Here is an 11,877-nt window from a genome sequence, read left to right on the forward strand (position 1 = left end):
CCCCACTCCCCTTATTTCCACCGGAAATTTAAAAAGGGTGGTAATCTGAGTAAATAATTAATTTAATGGGTGGTATTTTAAAATAAAATTTTAAATGGGTGGTTATTTAAAAAATGGACCTATTTTTGGGTGGTAATTTACAAAATTTCCTAAAATAAATCATAAGTTCAAAAACAACTGATGAAATACAGTCCTTTATTTACCACTTTGATGTAATAAAGCAGCTTTACTTAAGCCTCTTTAGTGTACCTGTTGTACGTTAGTACGTAGCACATAATAACATGCGTAGTGTACATTGTACAGACGTTTGACTTGTTTACTTTATTAAGATTTCATTAATAATTGTTCCTTCCAAGTGTAAAATTGTCACTATTGTAGATATAGTAAAGTTTAAAGATTATCATCATGTTATAATACCAACTAATTTTTGTTTGAATCATAAATAAGTACCACCCAATATAAGGCTAATTTTGCTAAAATTTAAATATAACGAGTACGTTTATATATTAAGATTGTGAGTTATAGTGAGGAGTAATGGGGCGGACATGATTCTTATAGCTATATCTATACTGTTGTAACATTTTAACACGTATAAAAAAAGAAAAAAAAAAAAAGATTATTTATGTGAGTGAGCGAGAAAAGAAGAGAGAGAGGCAACCCATGGTGTATTACTCAATTGATTGATGGGAAGGGCAAGTGAGGATAAGACTAAAATAGTATAATTAAATTGATTAATTTGGTGGGGTAATCACTAGGGTTGGTTTTAAATTGCAATTGTCAACCTTAACCCCAAATTAATTAATTAAATGGGGTATTTGTGTCAGTCTAGGTCATTTACTTATTTGGCTGAATTTTAAAACCCCAACTAGCAAATACGAGCTAAGATCGAATTGTGATAGCAAACTAGGTCAAATTTAACAAGCTCTATCTCTAATACTAAGGGCCTATTCTGTTCACTTTATTTTCACTTATTTCAAGTCTAATAAACTTATATAAGTTCAGTTTAGGGAAAAAATAAGTTTTAATAAGGGTTACTCAAGTTTAAATTACAATTCAAAAAAGTTTTAATTAGGTGTAGTAAGTTCAGATGCGTAAAAATCGATCAGGTGAATAAAAAACTAATCGGTGGTTCGTGGAGACGGATGCATGGTGCATCCGCTCCAAAATACAAAAAGGTGGAATGTACATGCAGGTGTATACTAATGTACATGAGCATATAAAAGAACATAGTGTTCATTTATAATGTACATCAGATTTTTGTGCAACAATTTTGTATATATATATATATATATTTTTGAAAGAAATTTTGTATAATGAAATATGTAAACAGTACTATAATTATTTTTTTTACCATACATTAATTACAAATCATTTCAAATTTTTTTTTTTACCAAATGTTCACTTTCTCTCTCCAAACAAAACTTCAAACTCATTTAAATTCCTCAAACCTCAAGAAAAATTTCAAGAAATTCGAAATTTTGAGTCCAAAATTGTTCAAGATGACATATAAAAACGAAAGGTAAGACCAAATTCGACATTCATACTTGTTTATTTGACATTTATACTTGTTTATTTTGAGTTTGAGTGTTTGTTCTTTATAAATTTGATTGAAAATTGTAATATTTGATAATATTGGGAATTAATTGCGATTTTGATGTAATTTTGTTGTTGCAATGAGAAATAAAATGAAGTTCTTAAAGAAGATCGATCGATTAATACATTTTGGAAGAAGAAAGCAAAGAAATAGACAAATTTAGATAAAGTTGCAGATCCAAATAATACAATGCACATTAAAATATAGTAAAATGTTCTTTTTTCATATACTTACATGATCCAAATAATACAATGTACATTAAACATGTAACCAACATTATAACATATATGTTCATTAGAATATAATACAATGTACATTATAATACAGTAAAATGTATTTTTTCATATACATACATGATCATTTAAACCAAATGTATATTTACTATATGAATAATGTTCTTTAATATTATCATGTTCTTTACTAATATTACAAATGTTCTTTAGATTTCCAAAAAAAACATAAAAAACTGGATGTTCTTTATAAAATAGCTATATGTTCTTTATAAAACAACTATATGTTCTTTACTAAACAACTAAATGTTCATTCCACCTTTATTTAAAAAGAAAACCGGATGCACCAAGCATGGTGCATCCGCCTCCACTGAAAGAATTGCATAAAAAATACTCTAATTCTTTTTTTTTTTTCCCCCAAAAACTTAAGAAGAGGGATTCACTTATGACTAATAGAAAGGGGAAGAAGGATCAAGTTTGCCGTCATCCACCATTGTTAATTGAGAGAATAGAGATTAGAAAAAAATTTAGAGTATTTATGGTTTAGAATTGTAGTGGCTCCGATACCATGTCAAGAATAGAGAAAATAGAGTTGTGTATTTTGTACTCTATATTGAGGTATGCACAAGTATATATATACAACCTAAAGAGATTAGGGCTCATAAATAACTACGCCCGATAGCTATACAAATAATAGGCTCAACACACTTATGACTAATTAATTTCAATCTTTCGTTGCAAACTTGCAATTAGCTAGTAAGAATGTCTACGGAGATCAAAGGGAGTCATGGACTAATGTTTAAAGTGTACATTTCGAGTTGAACACTAGTTGTTGGTCGTGCACGCCCATATACTTTATTATAGAGTAATGTATTTTTAATGGAGTAGAAAATATGATCAATAAATCAGTAAAGGCGACAGTCGATGCATTAATGGAGTGGAGTTTCCAAGCTTTTAGCTTGAAAATTGTATCAATATCATATGTATGGTTCGAATCTAGCAACTGAATACTCTTTTTCTCTTTCAACCTCCACTATGAGTTTATGACATAATTCAAGAATCCAATACCAATAACATGCATCGTTAGATCTCTTAGAAAGTTAGAAGTACATTTATTAATCATATATTTCCTCTGTTTCATATTAGTCGACCCATTTTGTTTAGTTGTATTTGTCAATTTATAACTTTAAATTGGAGTAATATATTTAATTATGTACAAGTAAAAAAATAAATTTGATATTTGAAAATTAGACGTTGAAACGAATTAAGCAAAATCCACATTCGAATATGTTTATTTTTTAAAATAAATTACAAATGAAGTCAAAGTAATTTATGACTTATGAGTATAGAGATGAAAGTCAAAATGTATCGGCTAACATTAAACAGGAAAAATATGATTTGAGTAATTTTCTCGTGCTCTATTGTAAAAGTATTTCCTCTATTTCTATTTGTTTAATTTGGCCTATTGCTTTTTTTTTTTTTTTTGTGAGCTAATTAATAAAAATTTGACCACAAATTATCAACAATATTACATTTTCCCTTACAGAGGGTGTATATACAAGTATCATGACAAATTTAGTAGGAGTAAATGTTAAAAGTATTAAAGTCATTTTTTTTTTTTACAAAAATTAAAGTCAAAATGTGTCAAAAAAAAAAATGTTTACATAGAATAATACTGTCTGTCCCTTTTTTTTTTTTGGCTCCATTTATACTTTTCACGGTTTTCAAGACGCATTTTAAAACTTCAAGTCTGTACGCGTAAAAATTATAAAAACTTTATATTACCTCGTAATTAAATATACAATGAGACGAATTTAACAAGACTTCACATGATTATATTATCTCTTGTTGATTAATAAAAATTTATGGTCTAAGTTTTTTATAGTTTGACCCATTTAATTATTTGTAATAGAAGTACTACTCCCTCCGTCCCTGAAAGAACGACCCATTTGGGTTGATTTCGCGGGTATTAAGAAAGTTAAATAAAAAGAAGTAAAAGTATATTAGAAAGATAAATTTACATAGAGTTTGTAAAAAAAATTAAGAGAGAAAGTAATTAAAGTACAAAAATTTTACTCCATATATGGGGAAGCTAATTTTGCACAAATATTATTGCAAATTGGTGGGGATTTTAATGCAAATGGGTCATATTTATGGAGACTAAAATTAGGCCAAATGGGTCGTTCTTCCAAGGACGGAGGTAGTACTATTTATTTTAAAGCGGATGAAATATAATTTTGGGTGAAAATACCCTAACAAAGTATTTTAGTATCCCTAGGAGTGATCATGAACGTAAATGATGCGCTTTGGTTACAAGACTTGAGAAGAATGGCGCCCGAGGTAAAATATGCATGCCATCTCAATGTTTGCACTTTGGCAGTTTGCTCCATACAAGAGCCCTAATAAATTCTGCCAAGTATAATTCACATCGAGTTTGGTACGTTTTTAATTCATTTGTTGGTCATTTATTACCCCCCTTGCAATTTGCCAATGTAACACCAACCATGCTTTCCAACATCCTCCCCTTAAGCTTAAGATTTTCCATCAATATGTGTTTGTATGTTTGTGGTACGGTTTGGAGCGGTATTACTCTTTCGTGGTGTGACACTAGCTAAGTTGAAAATAAAATCGCAAAATATGTATGATTGAGTGGTTTCAAAAACCAAATGATCAAATCGAATCAGTATCGAAATCACTAAATTGTTTTTCTTTTAAAAATTTCGAAGAATCAAATAAAGTACTATGTAGGTAAAAACTTTACACCTGTCTTTTATATGTTCATAATATGTAATGAGAACTTTTATGACACAATTGGAATCATATAAATTCCTGAAAATGATGTGTGAATAATTTCATAATTATGGGATTGAATAGCAAAGCTCAATTGTTTTAGAAGATTCTTACCTCAAATTCGAAAGATAAAAGTTTGAAAATGAGATATAAGAACAATACAAACTACAAATGGGGGTGAAGAATTTGAACTTATGACTTATCGTATATAGGTCACCTGTGTTAACTTCTAAGTTAAGATCTCATTGATAATTGTATCTACTTTTGTATGATCAAACATTACATTAACCTTGCACATATAACACGACTTTCCTTTATTATACAAATTAGTTTAAAATTAACATGTTAAGCTTCCTCATTGTTCTTCTTCTTTTTCTTCTTCATATTCTCTTCACCTTTTTGTAATTTGTATGTAGTACTGCATTTCTATATAGTTGCACCATTTTTTTTGACCAAAAGCATGAGCGTGTGATGTGAGGGGTATGTTAAGCAATTATGGTAAAATGAATCCATTCATCACTGAAAGTTTTAAAAAGAGCATGGGGGAATTGGTCCCCAAGTGAAAAGTAGGGACATATCAATATATTTTTAAAAAAAGGTAGTGGCAAGGTCTTTTTAAGTAAGAAGAAGTATAAGATAATGGCAAGTTTAAAGTTTTAATTAATTTGATTTTAAGTAAGAAGAAGTTTTGTATTAGCTCGGAATGAATTTTTCACAGGTCCATCTACCTTAGGTTGGGAGACTAGCTAGACACATAGTGAGTAGGGGAAAGGATAAGACGTAGAGATTATCTCGATGGATCAACTTTAGATTGGATGGTATAAGATAGTGGCAAGTGACATAATTAGCTTGGTGGTCGTATACTTGAGAGTTGAGGCAATAGACTTGCATTAAAGACAATATTTTTTTTAGGCTTGTACACCTATCTTATACCATTTTTTTTTTTATAATATCCTATCTTATAACATTACTTGTAGATCAATGTATATAAGTATATTAATAATTGTCTAAAGGTGTGTCAAAAAAAAAAAAAAATAATTGTCTAAAGGTCATGTACAAGTAAAATAATTGTCAAAGATCATATATAATAATTGTCAAAAGATTGTAGGTAGCATCTATCAATTGGACAAAAGTAGCCAATGTGATCCTAAAATGAGTAAATGATAGGAGTACAATTTTACAGTCTGAAATAAGCAGAAAGTATATAAATAATGTTGACAATATGTTAGTTGATGTCTTTATTAACATATTTGCTACCTTTTTAAATTCCTTCTAATAATAAGAAATAAAATTAGTACCTTTAGAAATAATAATTGTTTCATATTGTACTATTTTAGTCCTGTGGGAATTGATTCATCACTGCTCCATTACAAGTATATTATTGCCAATCACAAATCACAATCATCTTAGTAGAAAGGAAAAGTTCTGAATTATGTAGGTCCATGCTTTAAATTGTTAATCTAGAGTTGTGACATTTTCCTATGTCAAGAAGACTTAAGTCTTGTTTGGCAATTGGCTGTTGGCCGGTTTGATTGGCTGATTCGACTGGCTGTTTGTATTGACTTTATTGTTGGCTACTTGGCTGATTGACTTTTTATTAGTCTAAAAACATGTTTGATAAAATTGGATGTTGGATGTTATTAGTAACTTAGTGTTAGGAACATCAATCAACCAATCAATCAATCAATCAATAACAATATACTAAAAGACACACCGACAATGACACGTGTCATCTTCTGGTGTGTCCTTAGTATATTTTTTTTAAAAAAAAATAAAAGTTTTTAAAATTGACAAAAAAATATACGCAAAATATTTACTTCCAAAATCTAGGTATAAAAATTGTATAATAATATATTTATAAACTTAAAAATCTAACCATATCTTTGTATAAATAAATTCCTATATAAGTGATAACGTTTTTTTTTTTTTTTTTTAATAAGAATTAGTGATTACTTTTTAATGTATAATGATTATTTATATATAGTTAAAAAAAATCATAAATATATATTTTTCAACTTAGCATAGTTGGTGAATGAAAAATTATCATATTTGGAAAAAAAAAATGTCATTGAGGTTCAAAATAGAAGAAAGCAATATACTCCGTAATATGTATTCAAAAAAGATAAAAAAATATATATATATTTTAAGTAGCTTGATTTGAGATTAAAAAAAAAAAATTTTAAATTGATACTCCGTGACAAAGGTTGAAAAACCGTGCATGACACGGGATCTAACCTAGTTAGGAAAATATTATCATATCATCTCCATGTTTATCGTATATTTAGTTTCCTACTTTATAGGCTATGATTATCTTAAGATATCTTTTGATATATTTTAGGGAAACTATGTACTCTATATATTGATGAATGAATGAATGAAGGACTCTAAGCTTTGAGCCCTAATTGATTTAACACTTAGGTAGCCAAAAGCCAAAACCTACTCTAAGTAACTTTTTCATTTAGGCTTAAAAAGCCGGCTTTTCAGCTGGCTAAAAAGTCATTTACCAAACACAAATTTTGGATGTTTGACCAAATGAAAAAGCCAAAGGCCAATGAAAAGTGACGCGGGAGCAATTGAATAATATCAGTATTCTTGAAAATTCATGGAAGTTTAAGAAAGCCTACACTATCTTTTAGTTATTATTAATTATTAGCATTTTTGCCTATGGGTTTTTACCTTTCACTTGAAAGGATTTTTCCTATTTTTAGGCTTCAAGAGTTTTAGCCATTAAGGCCATTAGGATATTTATTTATTTAATCTATTTATGTTGGGATAGATTTTGTAGTTGGTTAAAATATGATTAGTAGATATATTATGATTAGGATTCTTAATAATTTATCTTATTTTAGGATAAAATTATTAGTTTTCTACTTATCATTGTACGATTTGTTACCCTATAAATATGGGTGTATATCAATAATAGTTTAAGAATGAGAGAGATTTGTTATGGGATTTAATCCTTTGAGCGTTGCTCGTTTGATTGTTAATAAAAAACATCACTTGTTGCGACTTGTGATCATCTTCTAGTTGCGACTAGGAAGAGACCCTCTATGCCTGCGAGAATTAGAGTACTATCCTTTTAATTTTCGTGTAATTTATTTAGTCCTTATTTCCGAAGATCCAATGTTATTATATCTTGCGAGCCTTGTGAGAGTCTTGAGAGATCCACATCAAAAAGCCATTACCAAACAAGCCCTTAACTTTCATTTATAAGCTTAGAAAGATTGGATGTTTGATTTAATTGATGAATGAATAGGATCTTCTTTTTAAAATACTGCATCGTTTATTTTTGTAGGAAAATTCACAAAAATTACAACCTACTACATACCTATTTTAGAAAAATAAATATCTACATTTACTCTAAAAAAATCCTAACTTTTTAGATACAGAAAAAAAAAAATTCCATACAAAAATGTGAAAGTTACTTAAGCTTCTAGATAAAATCGTCTAAACTGGAGGATAAAAGTAAGTAAATTGTACGGAGTACATTTTTTTTTCAAAAAAATTGTTGTTTCATTTATAGTCAAAGTTGTAAGTACAAACACTGAAACAACCAATAAAAAGTTTGTATCGTATATTTGTACACAAAGACACAACTTAGGGGAGAGGACAATGCATGGATCGGATCTCTACCCATGCATACACGCACATTCTTTCCTCATTACGCACAAACAATGAAAACTAAGCTACAAAACATCTCAACCCTTTTCCCAAATTCAAAAATTTTGTCCAAAAAAAAAAAAAAGGTGTGAGGCAGGGGATAAAGGATAAATTGAACAATAGATTAATGTAGAAGGATAAAACATCATAATAAATGAATTTTTACGTCAAAAAATAAATAAATGATTTTTCGTACATCTCTACTAGAGCTGTCAAAAGCTGACCCGACCCGAAATACCGGCCCTAACCCGACCTATTAACCGACCCGTCTGAACCCGAAAAAATGGTGATCCGAACCCGACCTAACCCGACCTGAAACCAACCCTGGATCCGAGTTGACCCGAGTATTAGAGACCCGAACCCAAACATTAACCGACCTAGAGACGATCCGACCCGAATGTAACTCGTAAATTATTGACCTGAACCGAACCCGACCTGAACCGAAATTAACCCAAACCCGTTTTAACCCGTCAAAACCCGAATTCAACCCGACCTGTTCCTAACCAGACCCGAATTCTCCCCGACCTGTTCCTAACCCGACCCGAATTTAACCCGACCTGCTACAAACCCGACTCAAATTTCAACCCGACTTGCTTGTTATAAACCCGACCCGAATAAACCCGACTTGTTATTGACCCGACCCAAATTCAACCCGACTTGTTATCGAATCAATATTTATAGGTCGTTATCTCATGTTGGTATTGGAACGGAAATTGAATCCTAACTTTATTCCTTCAATATTTCACTTTGAATTTTAAGAGGTTAGTTTCACAACATGTTTTTAGGGACGATTTCAAGGACGAAACATGTTTTCCGCAAATTATTGACTTGAACCGAACTCGACTCGAACCCGAGAGCGACCCGACTTGGAAATGACCCGACTTGATTATAACCCGCAAATTATTGACTTGAACTAAACCCGACTTGAACCCAAGAATTACCCGACCTGATTATAACCCGTAAATAATTTACTTAAACCGAACCTGACTCGAACCCGAGAACGACCCTAACTCGTTTAAACCCGTAAAGACTCGAGTTAAACCCGACCTATTTTTCACCCGACCCGAATGTAACCTGACCTTTTACTAATCCAACCTAAGCCCGACCCAAACCCGATAAGATGTATGACCCGACGTGACTCAACTTAAGCATGACCCAACCCGAATCCGACCCGCATATGTTATGACATTAACCCGTATTGACTCGACCCGAGATGACCCGACTCAAACCCGACCCGTTTACCCGAATTGATAGCTCTAATCTCTACCCATATATACTTGTGTTCATATAGGCTACTTTACGTCTTTACCCCTCTTCTCTAACGGAGTGTGACAATTCTAATAAATACAAAGTATTTCATTTACTTTGGTACTTAAGATTTTTCTTCGTGTGCATAGTTTATATATGATGTTTGAGAATTTGAGAAATGAATATCTCGTACTTATATGATTTTGGACAGAACTTGAAAACAATGACTCAAGTAATTCTAAATATGCATAGTCCGGAGTATTACCTTTCTACTAGCTTAACTTGTTCTTTAGAGTTGCTCTGTTTTGTTTTGCTCTGCTCTGCGCAAAAGATTTCTACACTGCTCTACTCTGCTCTATTTTCAAATAATAATAATTAATATTCAATAATAATAACAGTAATTTGCCAATTACTACCGCAAGTTAATACCACTTTGTAAATTACTACCGCAAATTAAAAAAGTTGTGAATTACTACCGCAAAATTTTTTAAGATGTTGCGATTACTACCAAACCCCCATTAAACCCAACTATGACGTCATTATATCCCTTTAACCCGTGTCTGACCATGGTTAAGGGCTTTAACCAGCCCCCCAAAAAAGAAAATGGATTAGGGATATAATGACGTCATGGTTAAGGACTTTAACCATGGGTTAAAGTAATATAATGACGTCATAGTTGGGTTTAATGGGAGTTTGGTAGTAATCGCAACATCTTAAAATTTTTTGCGGTAGTAATTTACAAAGTAGTATTAACTTGCGGTAGTAATTGACAAATTTTCCTAATAATAATTAATATTGTATTGATGATAATAATTATTAATATTAAAAATAATTATAATAATTACTAATATTAAAAATAATTATAATAATTATTAATATTATAATAATTAATATTTATTATTCATAATAATAATTATTAATAATAATTAATAATTCAAAATATTAATAATGGATATTTAATAATATTGTTAATTAATAATTTCTAATAATTATAACAATTATTTTAAAAAAAAATAATAACAATTTAATTTTTATTTTGAAAATAAAAATAATAACAATTTCGATCTACTATTTACCGAGAATAATGTTAAACTCTTATCTAATTATATTCCTATTTTGATATGCGATTGTAATAATTTGAAGATGTTAAACAATTTTCTGTTATCTTTCTACTATTAACATATGTTAAATACACATTTATTTATGTTTTCACTCACCTAAATCAATGGCATATGCACTTAGTAGTAGTAGTAGTAGTAGTAGTAGCAGCAACAACAACAACAACAGCAAAAGAAGAAGCAGTAGTAGCAACAACAGTAGTAGTAGTAGTAATGCCGAAATTTGCTCTGCTCTGCTCTGCTATTCTAAAATTTGTTATATTTAGCTGATATCTAATCTAATATGCTCTACTCTGCTCTACTGACCCCTGCTCTGCTCTATCCAAAAGCTCAAAAGAACAGGGCCTAAGTCCCGTATAATATACAATTTTACCAAATTCTATAAAGATTTATAATAATTTGTGTCTTCAAAAAAAAAAAAAAAAGGAAAAATGAAAATTAATATACCCACCTTTGCCCCCGAACTGAAATTAACAAACCCACATTTTGATATTTACGAGGCAAACCCACCTTTGTATGACATCTTCTTTAAATGAACCTTGACCTATTGGTGATCAAGTTTAATAGGTTGTATGCCACGTGTCAAATCTTAATTGGTGCATTTCATTTTATTTTTTTTATTAAAAAAAAGAAAAGTACAAAAAAAAAAAAACCTCCAGCCACCAACCCAACACCTTGAAACACTAGCCTTTACCCCATCCACCACCAAAATCGGACGGCCGCCCTCATTAACCTCCAAAAACGGCCACTGACACCTGCCCATCAGGGAAACCGTGGACCCTTGCGGGTTTCGGCGGTTTTTAGGGTGTTAAAGGTTCGGGGTGGTTAGCGAGGTAAAGTGGGGTATTTCGGGGTGGTAAGGGAGGTTGGGTGGTGTTTTTCGGTGCTGAAATGGAGGTTTCAGGGGTTTTTCAGTGGTTAGAGAGGCGTTTTCAGCAACTGTGATGGCTTTAAGGGCGGCGGCTATGGTGGGTTATGGTGGTTTCGGGGGTAGGAATTAAGTCAGTGGTGAATTCGGGTTGGCTTTTGGTATAAGGGGGTTCTGGCTGGCCGTTTTCGGGGGTTTAGGGTGGCGGTCAGCCGGTTTTTGCTGGGGCTAGGGTAAGGGTTAGGGTTTTGCGGTGACTTGGGAGATGGGTGGTGGTTTTTTTTTTTTTTTTTTTTTTTTTTTTTTTTTTTTTTTTACATATTTTTCTTTTTGCCTTTAACTTTTTTTTATTTAGAACAATTATTGAGC

Source organism: Chenopodium album, chromosome 2 (assembly GCF_948465745.1).
Source record: "Chenopodium album chromosome 2, dcCheAlbu1.1, whole genome shotgun sequence".
NCBI classification, from domain to species: domain Eukaryota; kingdom Viridiplantae; phylum Streptophyta; class Magnoliopsida; order Caryophyllales; family Amaranthaceae; genus Chenopodium; species Chenopodium album.